Below are 16,774 nucleotides of genomic sequence, written 5' to 3' on the forward strand. Positions count from 1 at the left end.
CAGTCCCTGCTCATTGTACCTAAGAAATCGTTACGTTTCCTTATCTGAAGTCTTTTAGTTCAGGTAAATCACTACTTTCAGCTCTAGAGAGGGAGTCAGATGTGTCGATAGACACAGCACAATAAGAGCCTCCACAGAAGCACAAACTGATGGGATGCAAACTCTGCTGGGGGGTGGGAGGCTAGGGAATAGTAATTATAGAAGCTGCCGTTTGCTTTAATTGCACGTGTCTATACTGTGCATTCTTTATTTGATTTAACCCCAGAGGGTGTCTTTGCAGTTCTCAGTGGAAGAAATGAGGTTTAGAGGTAAGTGCTTAGGACCTTGTTCAAGGTCACATGGGCACTAGGTACCCAGGCAGGATTGCAGGCCAGTGGGTCTGACTCCAGTAGAGCCGAGTGATGTGTTTGTCAAGGCGAGAGGTCAGAGGTGGGGACTCTCTCCTTCACGCACCCCCGGCATGAGAGTACGTGCACTGGGGAGATGCTTCCCTGGCTACGGGCCCACTACAGCCTGTTCTCATCATATGAGCAACGCCTCGCAGAGTCCAGACCCTCAGTAACTGCTTCCCCAACAAATTACCACATTGAAAACCGTGACTTCCGTCCACATCATTCTTCACTGCTGCATGTTTTCCTCTTCCTCTTCATAGTCAAACTTGTTGAAAGTCTACTCGTCTAGACTTTCTAATTCCTCACTTCTAATTCACACTTGAACCCCCACCAGCCTGACCTCTGTCCCCATCACTCAGCAAAACAGCTCTGGTCACCACTGATGTCCATGTTGCCAAGACTTGACATGTTTCTCTCCTCTATCAGGAGGCCTTGGAGCCACACTCAGCACAGTCGTCCTCTCCCTCTTCCTGGAAGGTTCTCTCTTGGCTTCATAATAGCACACACTCTTTTTGCTTCCCTTCAATTTTCCTGTCTCTCCTTAGCTGGATCTTTTCATGTCCTCATAATCTAAATCCCTCAGACTTGGTTCTGGGCTCTCACTTTTTGTGTCTCTATCTTCTCCCCGACAAGTGTAGTATATAGTATCTACATGCTGATGGCTCTGAAACTTACATCTCCCCCTCAGAACCTGGTTTCCCAGCTCCATGCTTGTAGATCTGATTGGCCTCCTGACACCTCTGACGGGAAGGCTTCCAGAAATCGCACACTCTGCGTGTCCCAAAGGGAACCCTCATCTCCCTCTGGAACTCTTCACCCCCAGGTCCCTCCAGGTCAGCAACGGACAGGGCTGTTCCCTCTGCCGTTCACCCCAGACACTGGGAATGTGCCTGATGCTTCCCTTCCCGGTACCCCCACGTCCAATCCACTAGCAAGTCCTGTGAGTCTACTTCCAAAATTCACCTCTCGTCCATCGGCTTGGTCTCACGTGCACCTCCACACTCCTGGCCACACCCCTTCTCACCTGGGATCCTGCCACAGCTGTCTAACTAGTCTCCCCATCTTCATGGCTTCCCTTTCTGCTTAAGTTGATTTTATAGTTTATCATCTAAACCAAGTCACTTTCCATGGTGAAAAAGAGCCTTATTGATAATTACACCTGGATGAAAGGAATAAACTGCAGCTGTCCCGGGCAAAACAGAGCATGTACTTACCCTTCCTCTAAGTCTAGCATACAAACTACACTCACATCATGTTTCTCTCCTGCTTAAAATCCATCAGTGGATTCCCATTTCCCTCAGACTATAATCCAGTGGGCTCTGTCCCTGCCGCCCTCCAGCATCATCTCATGCCACACCCTCCCAAGCTCCCCGCTCTCCAGTACCACCACCAAGCCCAGCTTTTATCTGGCGCAGGACCTGTGCAGGTGACATTTGCTCTACTCAGAACACTCCTCTGCTTTCTCTTCACATGGCTGGGCATGTCTCACCTGTGGGGCTCTCCTGAACTCACCCTTTCTTGAGAGAGGCCTTCCTGATCATCCTTACTGGCCTACTCTGGTTATTCTTTACTTTTTACCAATTTCAATATGTGGAATTCTTTCACTAAGTTTTTGGTTTATTCTTCTGAGTTTTGTTTGGATTTTCTTTTGGACCATCTTCCTCCCTTGTATTATCAAATCACTGAGAGACATGACCATTACTTTCTTGTTTACACCTAACTATCCAGTACCTGGCACATAATGGAATTTCAACAAATGCCTTTTTAAAATGAATAAATGAGTAATTGACTTAATTTATTATTTTACTAATAAAAGAAAGGTTTTCTTTCAAAGAATGTCAGACTAGTTATAAGGAACAGGAAGGAGCTAAGGAAGAAGAAGACACAAAAGGTAAAGCAGAAGGAATAATAGAGTCAAGGGGAAGCTAGAGGCGGGGGATCAAGCGCACAAAGGATGGGGAACCCCCAGGGGAGCAGAAACCGCTCTCGTTCTGAGAAAGGGATGAGGGTGAAGAGGGTGGGGTCAGGGGATGCAGCACATGTGAGATGGGTGACAGGGACCTGCGGGAATCTGGTTGTATCTCCGACTGTCCCCAGGACACGTCACACTCCAGTGTGTTTGTCCGTTTTCTTGTCTTCCTCTAGAGCAAGTAGGTAGGAAACCCAAGGCCAAAGGCATGTCTCTCTAATTGTGTGTCATCCTTGTATCCAAAGTGCCTGTCACAGTGCCTCACAAATAGTAGTTGCTTTATAAATATTTGTTGAAATGAATCAATAAAGTCTGAGAAGAGGTATTGTTCAGACGTGGACAGAACTGGGAGCTGGGTTTGGGAGCTCTGGAAAGTATGGATGTTTGATACAGGTTTGGATCTGCAGATATGGTATTGAGTCACTTTGAGGCGACTGCTAAATATGTACCAATATCATACTAGGATACCAGCCAAAATGATAAAATTTTACTTCATCATAGAAAATATTTAATTTTCTCTAATGATACTTTGCACATTCTCTCATAGAAAGGAAAATGAGGAATCCCATGAGCAAATTACCTGCTAGTCATTGTGATAGATGATGAGAAGCCTTGAAGGAAAGGAATAAAGATTCTGCATTTCCAAAGTACTGTGCCAACTATCAGAGGGGCAAGTTAGCAGAGAACACTGTGTGAGACTAGAGAAGGGGAAGAAGGACACACTGTTTTTCTCCGAGTGTAAGACCCCTAGACTGTAAGATGCCTCACTACACACCACAAAGAAAATGCTACCATTTAAATTCAGACATAATGTTTTCTTATCACTCTTAACGTTTATTTTACACTTTGAAAGAGTTCTTTGGGACTTAGACATAAGATTTAATCTTACATCATTCTTGTGTATTAACAGAAAGGAAAGCATACGCAAATTTAATCCTAAAGCAATGACAACTGTTTCATGAGTGCTGCCTGGTCATTAGGCAATGTAACACGTGTACTCATTTTAGAAATACATAATCAAGAAATGCATGTCTTAAAAAAAAGAAAACAGAAATGTGTGTCTTAGAAATGATGAAATATATTTACATTTAAACCTATCCCGGTTCTCTCTCTCCTTATATTCACTGAGAGGAAATAAGCTTTGAGCTGTTATTAATCACAAGATGTTCAAAACTCTCACAGGGTTGTTAGCCTTTATCCTTGACGCATGTGCTGCCCATGAGCTCGTGAAGCACTGCAGTGTTCACCTCATCTATGAAAACATTGGTTATAGGACGTGGAATTTGTTCACTTACTATAATTGGTCTTGGTTAATTGATTCGTGGCTGTATAAAGCTGTACTCCTTTTATAAGGCAGGAAACTCCCGATTCTGTGGAACTCGCGAAGGCTGCTGTATCTGTCAGGATCCTGGCAGGAACAGAGGACCCTTTGAAAGAGGGGACTGTGAGGAGAGTTTAACAAGGGACAATGCCCAGCGGTGTTGGTACAGCCTGGGGAAGTCAGAAGGGATGGTGCAATTCCTTGATCGGGACATTACCTGTGGGAGTGGGGTGGGGTGGGCATTATCTCCCTCCGTCCTGAAGGGCTAGAGGAAGGAGTGATTACAGATACTGAGGGTCAGCAAGGAGAGAGACAGAGGCAGAGACAGAGATGTGCGTGGCGAGGGGGGCTTCACAAGAGCTGTGCCTTTGATTGAGGGACACAGCCAGTCTGTGGTCTCCCCACTCTGAAAAAGCTGCAGGAGTGAATCACAAAATGCTCCTCTCCCCCCTTCCCCAGCGCCTGGCAGGGCTCCGCGTGGTCCAAACCCAGCCAGGGCCAGAGCAAAGGGCTCAGTTGACATAGTCTGGACAGGCCCATTTCCAAGGTAGAAAGCAGCTTGGAGAGTGGTGCTGGTGGAGAAAATGGGAGATGCCCACACAGCTGCAAAGACTGATTTCATAATTGGAGGATTTAGGGTAATGAACTTGTGTCCAAGACACTCTTGCAGAGTGTAATAGTGATGTGAGGACTGCCAGCCTAATCTCCCCTCCCAGGTCTCAAAGTCCAGTGCTGATGAAAGTTCCTGAAGTTTCAGTGGGACCAGAGGACAAGGTGGGAGGGCATGGAAAAGAGTGGCCACTGGCTGGATGGAGTTGCAACTAAGACTGACTATTATTATGTACAGATTCAAAACACTCTAGTTTGACAAATGTATATATTATCTTAGTGTACCTAGTTTATAGAGGATTCTCAATTTAGGGGGCTTTTAATTACAAGTGGATTTACTTTCCCAAACTCTGCTTTCCACTGTGATTTTTCAAACCCTCTTCTCTATCTTCAACATTTGGGTCATTTTTATTAGGAGTTACTGCACTGCTGTTTCAAGCTTCAGTATTCTATCTGCTTTAATACTTTCCCCTCAACTCCCTTGTTGGCTAGATTGTAGCTGAAGGCCCTTGGAAGTGAGGCCAGTTCTTTCTCTATTCCTCCTGTTCCAGCAACTTGGAGAAGGGCAGGGAAGGCCAGTTGTGAGATGTCTTCTCACCACACCTCCCAGATCCACCGTTGGGGGGGGGGGGGAGATACCTGAAGGAGAGAGGAGCCATTTTGGCCTCACTCTGGTTGGATGTGTTTCCAACTGATGCTGATATACTCTGTCGATGTGAGGATCTTCCAGAGGTGGTGGGCATGGCGGTGCTCCTGGGGTGAAGTTCAGCTTCACAGCTGCCCCTCAGCCATGGAAGACCTCCCCAGACAGGAACGTGTTATTCACAACTGGTCCTGATGAAGGTCCATGTTCCAAGCTCCCTCCATGCTCAGGTGTCACCTCACCTGGCCCAACACTGCCTTTACTCTAACCTCAGTGGTCTTTCCAATGGATTCCAGTGGATCCCCCAGAATGACTGAGGCCCTCTTCCCTTCCTGCAGAGATGGCAGATGGGAAAGATCTCACCCCATCTCCATCCTAGTCACACTCCACCACAGTCTCTTCAAACTCTACTGGCATGGGTGCTCCATCCTTTAGAAATCCCCAGAACATTCACCAGCTCCTGCACGTGTCAGCTCTCTCACGAACGTCCTCACCACACGGCCCTCTGCTCTGATGGGGCATCAGAATGAGCTGGCAGTGTTTGAGCTGAGCATGCACCCAGCTGAGAACTGAACGGGCATGTTTCGTTTTTCTTGGCACCCTGATCCCATTTGAGGAAATCACCTCTCTCCACAAATACTGCACTCCCCATGAGACTGACAGCACTGCTGTGTCCCCACTCCCTCTCCCAGGCATCTCCTGCATGGACCAGAGGTGGAATGGGATGGGGAGGGGTTGATTGCAGAGGCCAGCACTGCTGCCTCGTCGTCAGCCTTGGGAGCTCACAAGGGCTGGCCCTGCTTCCTGGATGCCCTCTCTAGGACATGCGGTACTTGGAGCCACTATGTCCTCAGCGGTGGGTGATGGAAAAGAAGCATCACTCAACAGCCTGTTTTTTACTCTCTGGTACAAAGGGAGCCCTTTCACAATTCTCTAATTTCCCAGGTTTGCTTTTTGAAATCTGTAAGTATGGGAAAGGAGACCCATGTCCTCTCTGAGAACAGTGTGTTCAGTTTCCACACACATTTATTACATATAGAGTTCTCTCAAGTCACTCTGTTTAAAACATGTTTGCAAAATCTCCCATCAATGACCCACTCATATGTTTCCTGAAAGAGTTGGGCAATTGGACAAGAACTCAGGCTGGCCAGCGTGCCTACTTCCTGAACCAACTGACCTGGGAGGGAGCCAGTGCACTGAGATCTTCCTGTACTCTCTTCAGGGTGGACTTGGGACTGGCCAAAATAGTGTAACACAGAGTCTCTAAAAACCTCAATTTACCCTTCCAGGCAAGAGGCCTGCAGAACTCGTTCACCCTTCTATTTACTATTCAACACCCATTTAGTGATCCCCCCAGTATGTAGCAGGAACTGTGCTGCGCCATGGGAATCTGAAATGGAGCCAAGATCAGTGCTCTCAGGTATTATTAAGCTAATCAGTATTTAAGAGAATTGAATTAAATTATATCACACATTTTATTTGTTTATGTGCTATAACAGCTGCCAAGTTCAGGTTGTCAACTCTGTAACCTATGGCTAGGAATCCAAACGCTCAGTCCTCACAGACTGGATCTGAATTTCAGCTTTGCCACTGACTGTATCTGAAGATAAACTCTTTGTTTTCATGCAGTGAAAGTCACCATTTTATGCCTTACATTTTGTGCTTTTGAAATTTTGTTTAAGAATTTTTTCCCCATCTGTAGATCACGAGTATATTCTTTGATATTCTTTTCTGTTAACTTTATAGTTTTACCTTCATTTAGATGTTTAATACATCTAGAGTCAACATTTGTATGTGTATTAGGTAAGGATCCAGTTTTATTTTTCTCTTTCCAAAACTATTAAGTAATCCATCCTGTCTTCAATGATTTGTGATGTCTCTTGATCGTATATTAGCATACTATATATGTGACCCTAGCTCTGCATTCTCTATTCTGTCCCATTGGTCAATGTGTTTTTTTGTTGGGCAAATACTACTGTTCTGTTTTGTTTTGTTTTTACTGTACTTTTCTGTATGTCTTAACACCATATGGTAACTGCCTCTTCTTAATAGTCTCCTTTTTTAAGATTGACTTTTGTATGCATGAACCTTTATTTCTTGATATGAATTTTAGAGTAATTTTCTTCAGTTTCAAGAAAATTCAACTGGAATTTTCATTAGAATTGCATTAAATTTGTGGATTAATTTGGGGTAAAATCAACATCTTTATAACATTGTCATCCCATCAGTGAGCCAGGAACTTCTCTGCATTTATGCAAATCATCTTTTAAGGTGTTTATTTGAGGTTTGAAATCTTCTCTACTGTGATGCTCTGTATGCCTGGTAAAACTTATCCTTTGGAATTTTATAGTTATGTTGTTACCATGAATGGTTTATTATTATTAGCCATATTTTCCATTTGGTTATTTCTGCTATGGAGAAATGCTCTTGGTTTTTGGATTAAGTATTGGGCAACCTTATTAAATTTCCTTACTAATTCTAGTAGTTTGTTGATTTTGTGGGTTTTTTGAGCTTGAAGATTGTACTAACTGCAAATAATGACAGTTTTATCTCTGCCTTTCCAGTCCTTATATCCCTTATTTTCAAAACTTTTCTATGGCATTGGCCCGGGCTTCCAGAACTGTGTGACACAACAGTGGTGATAGTAGCATTACTTTTTTCATTCCAGATCCTCAATTTCAATGAATTAAAGGTTTTTCCATTAAACAAAATATGTGCTGTAGCTTTTTGCCAAATAACCTTATACAATTAAGAAATTTCACACTGATATATAGTTTTCTAAAGAATTTTTAAAAAGAAACCATAAACATGACTTCAGCCTTATCAAATGCTTTTTAAAAATCAACCATGATAATATTATTTTCTCCTTTAGGCTATCATTGTGGTGTTACATTAATTCTGTAATGTTGGCATTCCAAGAATAAACCACACTCAACCCCAAGACATTTTTAATATTTGTATTGGTTTGGCCACATTATGCTGTGTCTTGAATTTTTGCACCTTTGGAAGTGGAATGGAACTATTGTTTTCTTTTCTTGTATTGCCCATCTCTTGTTTTAGAATCAAGTTACTCTAGCTTCTTTAAAATGAGCTGTGCAACTTCATTCTTTATCTGTTTTCTACAACAACCTGTGTAACATAGAATTAACTGTCACCTGAGATTTTAGCAGACTTCTGAAAACCCATCTGGCCTTAGTGGGGGGTACTGGGGAGGAGAGATCTTTGACAACCACTTCATGTTATCTAATATTTATTTGACTTCCTAAAGATGTCTATGTCTCTTTGCATCAAAAGGATGTTTACTTAAACAAATAACTTTGAGGGTGTTAGTTCATCTAAATTAACAAATGGCATGTCACCGTTTAGTTATTATATGGAGATCTGAGAAGAGTGACTCTGTGTTAGGCTCAAATTTGAACACGGATTGGGGTACTCAGATTAATCTCATTTGGGTCTATATAGGGAATCTCTGTCTTTGTGAACTGGTTCTAACCAGCTCAGAATAATGCTGCTGAAGAGCTTTTACTCTGAGAAATGTTATAGTCATTGAAAGGTGGGATAATTATTGGGTTTGGTTGTGTTGTAGTCATTGTTGCTGTTGTTGTTTTTTGGCTGCGCCATGAGGCATGTGAGATCCCAGTTCCCCAACCAAGGATCAAACCCACATTCCCCTGCACTGGAAACCTGGAATCTTAACCACTGGACCGCCAAGGAGGTCCAGTCATTGTTGTTGATGATTGCTGTCTTGTAGCTTCTGCCAGAAGAATGCAGGTTCAGTCTTACCTGTGAGCCATCAAGCAGCTGACTGAGAGGAGAAACGTGGTAGATCTGTTCTTTTAAATGGTTGTTTCTAGGTTTGATAGTGACTTCTATTAGACGTGTGTGATTCTAGGAAGTCGGTAATTCCTTTATGACACTTGCAGTCCAGTGGAGGGTGTTTTCCCGCACTCTTGGAGCATGGGCAGAGTGAGGAGACCCCCAGAGCAGAAACCACCCACCTCCTAGCAGCCCACCTCGCCTCAGTATTAGGGAGCTGCTGCCCTGTACCAGGTAAACATATAGGTGTAGGTCCTGGTCTCAGGAAGCTGGAACAGCTGTATATAAAAAAAGTTTCCTTTTCTGATGTATGCATTTGCCCCAATGCTTGCTTTCTTGGGGAGAAAATGCAGCCGTGTTATCAAGAGTGTACACAAGAACTTAATATTTCTTAAGTTGTTTGGATGTAATATTCTCTTTTAATCTCCTTGAGTGAATTGAAGGATAGGGAATGGGGAATCCAGACTTTCTGGTGCTGAAGTTGTATATTTGCAGAAGCTGCCCTTGCCTCAAGGATTGGTTTGTCAGTGCCTAGAAGGACAAAGGAAAGGATTTGTGGAACTTGGAATTAGAAATAGTCTGAGGCACGTGCTAGGAGTTAAGAGGTGGCTCTCTGGAAGAAAAACCAAACCAAACCAAACAAAAAACCCTAACAAGTGTTTGTCAGTTTCCATGGTGTAAATACTCCCACCAAGGCTAATTTCAGATGACCAAGACTTAACAGTTGGGTCACAAAATCCCTGAAAATTTAACAGTCAGCTCTCTTGAGCTAGTATGAGCTCATTTCAGCATACCACTGAGCAATCTACTTCCGAAGGGTAGAGACTACCAGCTGTACCTTTGAATCTAAGTTGAAAGTTTCAAAGATTTCCCAGGTGAAAATAGGAAGCAAAACAAACTCTTTTCAAAAGCACTGGCTTTTTAAGAAAATCCTCTAACTTGAGAGAAAAATGAAAGTCTACCTCCCACGGTGCTTGCAAAGATAGCTACATCATAGGTTATATATGTTCTGTACCTTGAGTAAATATATTAGTAAGTTATAGAAGTTGGTTGTCAGAGGAATGGATAAGACAATTTTCCACTTTAAAACATGGTTCCTAATTGAAAAAAAGCTGCAACAAAGGTAAGCATTAGCGTTCATCAAACGACACCATAAAGAAACTTTTTAAAAAAGTAAAATTCATTAGACAACTTTGCAGTTGCTAGGATTACAACATATTACCCTAAAAGTTGATAAATAAAGGGAAATAATAAAGCATTTTAAAAGAATGAGTGCATAGCTGTACATTATAATTTTGTTGAATCATGTTTGTTAAATATAAAACCAAATACATTACTCCCATAAAAATGACTGAAAAACAGATGAAAATATAGGCCACAAACTGGGGGGAAATATTTGCAGCAAGCATAATCAAAAAGGCTTTGTATGAAGTATATAAAGAACTCCTACTAATCAGTAAAAAAGGAAAAAGAAATGAATATAAATTTCACAGAAGAGGAAGCACAAATGGCTCATCAGTGTAAAAAAATGGGGAAATCACACTGTTAATCAGAAAAACACAAATTTAAACTGCAATGTGGTACTATTTCTCACTCGCCAACTTGGCATAAAAAACAAATATGGTCTAGAATGTGGAGCAAGGGGCCCATGTATCTACTACTTGTGGGAGTATAAATATATAAAATATATAACTATGTAAATATATATGTATATATATACAACCACTTGGGAAAGACAATTTGGTATTATCAGCTAAAGTTTGACATAGTCATATTCTATTTCACTTCTAGGCCTGTACCATTTGAACTCTTGTACCAGAGTATGTACACAAGATTGCCTGAAGCAACAGTGTAACAGCACAGCAGAAAAAAACCCAGGTGTTGAAATAAGCTGTGATATATTCACGTTTGGCAGTAGTACTCAGCATGAACTACTGTGATGGTCATCAACATGCCTGTATCTAAAGAACATATTGTGACCAAAATAAGCAAATGACTAGTGAACCCATATAATATAAATCTATTTACAGAAAATTCAAAAACTGGCAAAATCTTAAATATATATTGTTTATGGATACACATATGTGATATATATTGTTATGGATACACATATGTGATAAAAAACAATTTTAAAAAAGCAGGGGAATGATAACGCAAAGTTTAGGATGGCGGTTACCTTTGGGGAAAGGGCAAGGAGAAGCACGCAGCAGAGAGAGGGACACAAGGGGCTTCTGCGGTGTTTGTAATATCCTATTTCCTGGGTTGCTTGGGGGACTTCCAGAGGGAGGATACTTTAAAAGTTTTAGCTGGTAAAGTAATATAAATTAATACATTAAGTTTATTCTGGCACGAATCCTTCATATAAACAAAATTACATAATTTCTAAAACTGCTCAACAAAAGATATGGTCATAGCACACACTATTTCTTAAATCATTCTAGTAACTTCCAAATAATTTGTTGATTTTTTGGTTGGTGTGTGTGTTGTCTGACACAGCTGAGACTAGTCAAATGGTGCCCTTTCTGTGCCATGATTTGACCTGAAGGAGCAGGGTACTCTTCAATACGTCAATATTCATCAAGTTGAAGTTGTTGGATGATGTGTAGTTTCATTAGGTGGAGAAAGAAAGCGTCCATGGCGCCAAGTTCTTTCTATGCCCTGTAAGGTAACATATTCAATTAATTATTGCTGGGATATAATAGACATAGAACATTATATTAGTTTCATGTGTACAACATAATGATTCGATATTTGTATATAGGGTCAGCCCTCCATATCCAAGAGTTCCATATCCGAAGACTCAACCAAACTTGGTTCTATATTTGAAAAACAAAATTTTCAGAAAGTTCCAAAATGCAAAACTTGAATTTGTTGTGCTCTGGCAACTATTTACATAGCACTTACATTGTATTAGGTATTATAAGTAAACTAGAGATGATTTAAAGCATATGGGAGGAAATGCTTAGGTTATGTGCAAATACTGCGCCATTTTATATAAGGGATTTGAGCATCTGAGGATTTCGGTATCCACAAGGGTCTTAGAACCGATCTTCTGTAGATACTGTGGGATGACTGTATTGTGAAATGATCACCACAAGAAGTATAGATAACATCCATCACTACACAGTTACAATTTTTCTTCTTGTGATGAGAACTTTTAAAATTTATTCTCTTAGCAACTTTCAAATATACAAAACAGTATTATTAACTATAGTCACCATGCTGTACATTACATCCCCAGGATTTAATTATTTTATAACTGGAAGTTTTCGACCCCCTTCATTCCTTTCACTCATTTCCCACTCCCTGCCTCTGGCAACCATTTATCTGTTCTCTGTATCTATGAATTCAGCTTTTAATTTTTTTTAGATTCAACATATGAGTGAGATCATGTGGCATTTGTCTTTTTCTGCCTGACTTATTTTACTTAGCAAAATGCCCTTAAGCTCCATCCATGTTGTTGCAAATGGCAAGATTTCCTTCTTTTTTATGGCTGAATAATATTCCTCTGTGTGTATATGTGTGTGTGTATATACACACACACATATATATGTATGTTGTTTATAAATAACATTTTCTTTACCCATTCATCCATCAAGGGACACTTAGGTTGATTCCATGTCTTGACTATTGTAAATAGTGCTGCAATGAACATGAGGTTGCATATATATTTTTAAGTTAGTGTTTTCATTTCCTTCAGGTAAATACCCAGAATTGGAATTGCTAGATCATTTAGTTCTATTTAGAACTAATATTATAGGTAGTTCTATTTTTAATTTTTTAAAGAGCTTCCATACTGTTTTCCATAGTGGCTGCACTATGGAAAGCAGTATGGAATTTACCTTCCCAGCAACATTGCCCAAAGGTTCCCTTTTCTCCACATCTTGCCAACACTTGCCATTTCTTGTCTTCTTTATAAGAGCCATTCTAACATGTGGGAGATGATATCTCATTGTAGTTTTCATATGTATTTCCCTGATGATTAGTGACGTTGAGCACCTTCACATGCGTCTGTTGGCCATTTATATGTCTTCCTTGGAAGAAATGTCTAGTCAGATCCTCTGCCCATTTTTAAGTCAGTTTTTTTTTTTTTTTTTGCTATTGAATTGAATGAGTTCTTTATATATTTTGGCTATTAATCCCTTATTAGATGATTTGCAAATATTTCCTCTCATTTGGTAGTTACCTTTTCATTTTGTGGATGGTTTCCTTTGCTGTGCAGAAGCTTTTTAGTTTGATGTAATCCGACTTGTTTATTTTTGCTTTTGTTGCCTCTGCTTTTGGCATTAAATCCAAAAAGTCTTTCCAAGACCGATGTCAAGGAGTTTACAACCTATGTTTTTTTTTTTCCAGGAGTTTTATGGCTTCAGGTCTTGCATTCATGTCTTTAATCCATTCGAGTCAAGTTAAGTTAATGGTGTAAGATAGTGATCCAGTTTCATTTTTTTGGAAGCATATCTCCCCAGTTTTCAAACACCATTTATCCTTTCCCCATTATATATTCTTAGCTCCTTTGTCATAAATTAGTTGACCATATGTGCATAGGTTTATATCTGGGCTCTTTATTCTGGTCCATTGATCTATGTGTCTGTTTTTAAGGTCAACACCATACAATTTTGATTACTATAGCTTTGCTGTATAGTTTGAAATGAAGATGTGTGATGCTTTCAACTTTGTTATTTATTCTCAACATTGCTTTGGCTATTTGGGGTCTTTTGTGGTTTCAGATGAATTTTAGGATTGTTTATTCTATTTTTGTGAAAAATGGTGTTGGAATTTTGATAGGGATTGCACTGATTCAGTAGATCGCTTTGGGTAGTATGGACATTTTAACAATACTAATTCTTCCAATCCATGAGCACTTCAATTTTTTAAAAAAATTATTGTAATGATGCTGAATATAACAATTATTTTTCAAACCAGTAATATTTTAAATAGTGCATGAATTGTAGCCGTAAAGGATGCTCACAAATGTTCTCACCTGGACACTAAACAGGTAGTTCAAAGTGGGCAGACAAATTTGAAGAGTAAAAGAAAAAGGAACTCATACAGATGGAAATTCAGATAAAGTATTAACCATAACAAAATGGGAGACTTTAGATATAAAAGATTATATACTCAATATTCCAAGTTCATTATCCTACTTTGGCCCTTCCTTTTTCTTTTGGTAAGTTTTGAACTTCCCAAGCCTGCCTCTCTTTCTCTCAGTGCTTTGTAGTGGAATTCTAGGGCTCAGCCTTAGAAAAACTACACGTCCTCCCAACTGCTAGTGAAAGAAGTCCTGCCAAGGTAAGGAGAGACTATCCAATATCCTCTCAACTCTTGCAGCTTCAACAAATACAGATGGTTTTCTGCATCAGAAGCTATCCTTGTGGCTTCCCTGGTGGCACAGTGGTTAAGAATCTGCCTGCCAATGCAGGGGACATGGGTTCAAGCCCTGGTCCAGAAAGACCCCACATGCCGCGGAGCAACTAAGCTTATGCACCATAACCACTGAACCTGTGCTCTAGAGCCCACTAGCCACAACTATTTAGCCCATGTGCCACAACTACTGAAACCAGTGTGCCTAAAGCCCATGCTCTGCAACAAGAGAAGCCACTGCAATGAGAAGCCCACACACCTCAACAAAGAGTAGCCCCTGCTCAGCGCAACTAGAGAAAGCCCATGCGCAGCAACAAAGACCCAACTCAGCCAATAAATAAATAAATATTAAAAAAAAAAATCCTTGCAACAGTTATTTCTAACAAAGGAATCTTGAAAGGCACTCAAACTTTCAAAAATGTTGATATATCCTATAAAATTAAACCTTGATCTTTAAAACTGTATTTCTGATTAGTAATCTTACTTATTAATGTGTTAATAATGTGTGGCCTTGGCAAAAATATATTAATTCCTCTTTCGGTCTTCTGCAAAGTATAAATTATTACAAATTTTCTTGGTTAAGGCAAAAGAGTTAAATTGTATTAGGTGCTTTACATGTGCCCAGAACTGATCCAAGCCCTTCTCAACATTAGTCATTTAATCCTGAAAACAACTCTGTGAGGCAGGTATCATTACTTTCTTCACTTTATATTCATGGAATTGCTCTTGAGTTTTTTCCTGCTGTCCCTTTGAGTCTGGGACTTAGAGCTCAAATGCTATTTGTGGTCATGGTACCCTGTGGGGCTTTTTTATTTGTTTGGTTGGTTGGTTTCCTGATTCTTCATAGCCTTGGTGTTCTTCTCTTCCACTTATATTAATTGTAACAGAAAAAATGGAAGTCTCTTAGGCCTCTCAATAGCCTTGTCACACATGGCTTTTACAGTAGGGGAACCATCCAATCTATTATGTAAACCAGGTCACTTTTAAAAGTAAAACTATTTGCTAATTGTCACTCACTATTAATAATTAACCTGAGACAATAGGCACCGACAGAGACTGTCTCTGCAAACCAGGATACATCGACTCATGGGAGGGTCTTGGGAAATCCCTTTAAGGCCTAAAGATTCTGATATAGCCATGACAGGATGGCTTTCTTGGGCAGGAGGAAAAAGTGAAAATAGGTGACTGTCACTGTTGTCTATTGCTCTAAGCATGGCCCTGCAAGGAGCTATGTGTCCCTTCCAGGAAGACAGAGTACCTTAAGTAACAAAGGAAGAGAACTTGCAAAGCGTGACTTGGTGTCTAGAAATTGTACTTGCTTTCTCCCTAATGATTCTATCAAAGAAGAAAATGATTGGAATGTCACGAGAAAGTGGGGAATGGATTTCTAGCATCAAATGACTCCAAAGAGAATAAAAGAATTGTAACAGGATGTGATCACTGGCCCATGGTTTCTGCCCCGAGGAAAGTAGGAGAAGGGGTGTGGACATCACAGCCCTCCGCTGTGGAGAAGCCCCACACGCACGCCCGGGGCCAGTGGCTGTGGATGGTGAATGACGGCCCCTTCTCCCCACCATGCGGACTCGTGGGACCAAGTCAGCCAAGCCAGCCCAGGCACCTGGACCACCCGGACCACAGGGATCCCCACCTTTCCCAAGGAATGTAAATTGTGTTGGGAATATTTGGATGTTGCTTAGCTTTGTCCTGGATAAGAACCAAAGGGACAGAGAAATCCTTTGGACAGTTATCTGCCCTACATGGTAACCTCATTACACCTACAAGAAACAAATATGACCCAGACCCCAAAGAAGGCACCATCCTGATTTCAACAAGCTCTAACCTAAGGCAATGGCTCCCAGACACCAGTGTAATCCTCACATGATTTGCTTCCTCCTGGGCCAGGGCTCTTCTTTCTAATGTCCTATTCATATTTCTCCAAGTCTTATAACAAATGGGAAGTTCTTCTTCCTCATTCTTCTTGGGGTGACTAGTTGAGCACAGGTCCACGTCCTTCCTGACTGTGATTTACCATCTTCCAACATCTCAGCTCTCAAGTCTCTATGATTTGCTTCCTTGTGTCTTGGAGATCACTTCCCTGTGTCTCCAATGCACGGCTCACATTCCTTTCCTCCTGTAAACTCTCCAGGTGAAAATCCTGAGGTGGTGCTCCCTGGGCTGGGCCTTACTTGCCCTGCTGCTGTCCTCAGGCTCTAGCCAGGCTTCCATTATCAGAAGGATCAGTTCTGATGTCCTCTGGATCCCCCACTCTCTCTGCCATATTACACATGCATCATCCTTGATTCTATAGGGAAATCCAATGCCTTTTAACGTTTCCTTGCTGGATGAAGGGGCAACGCTGGGGCAGGTGAGTGGGCCATGACCTCCATCCTCCTGAGAGCACCTGCACACAGTTTCTTCCCAAGACAGTCTCAGCCAGCTCACAGAGTAAAGCAGAGTCAGGCTGAAACAGCTGTTCCCTGTTCATCGTACCCTCCCAGCATTCTGGGGCTAAAATTCAGCTTTCTTCACATCCTTCTGAAGTCCTATATTCGGGTCATTTAACAGCAGTTGGCCATTTCCTGATCATTTTTATATGTGTCATTTCTAACACAACATTGTAGAAAATTTCTGCACTATACGTCAACATTTCTGGATTACGGTGA

The sequence above is a fragment of the Hippopotamus amphibius genome, chromosome 9, assembly GCF_030028045.1.
Source record: "Hippopotamus amphibius kiboko isolate mHipAmp2 chromosome 9, mHipAmp2.hap2, whole genome shotgun sequence".
Classification (NCBI taxonomy): Eukaryota; Metazoa; Chordata; class Mammalia; order Artiodactyla; family Hippopotamidae; genus Hippopotamus; species Hippopotamus amphibius.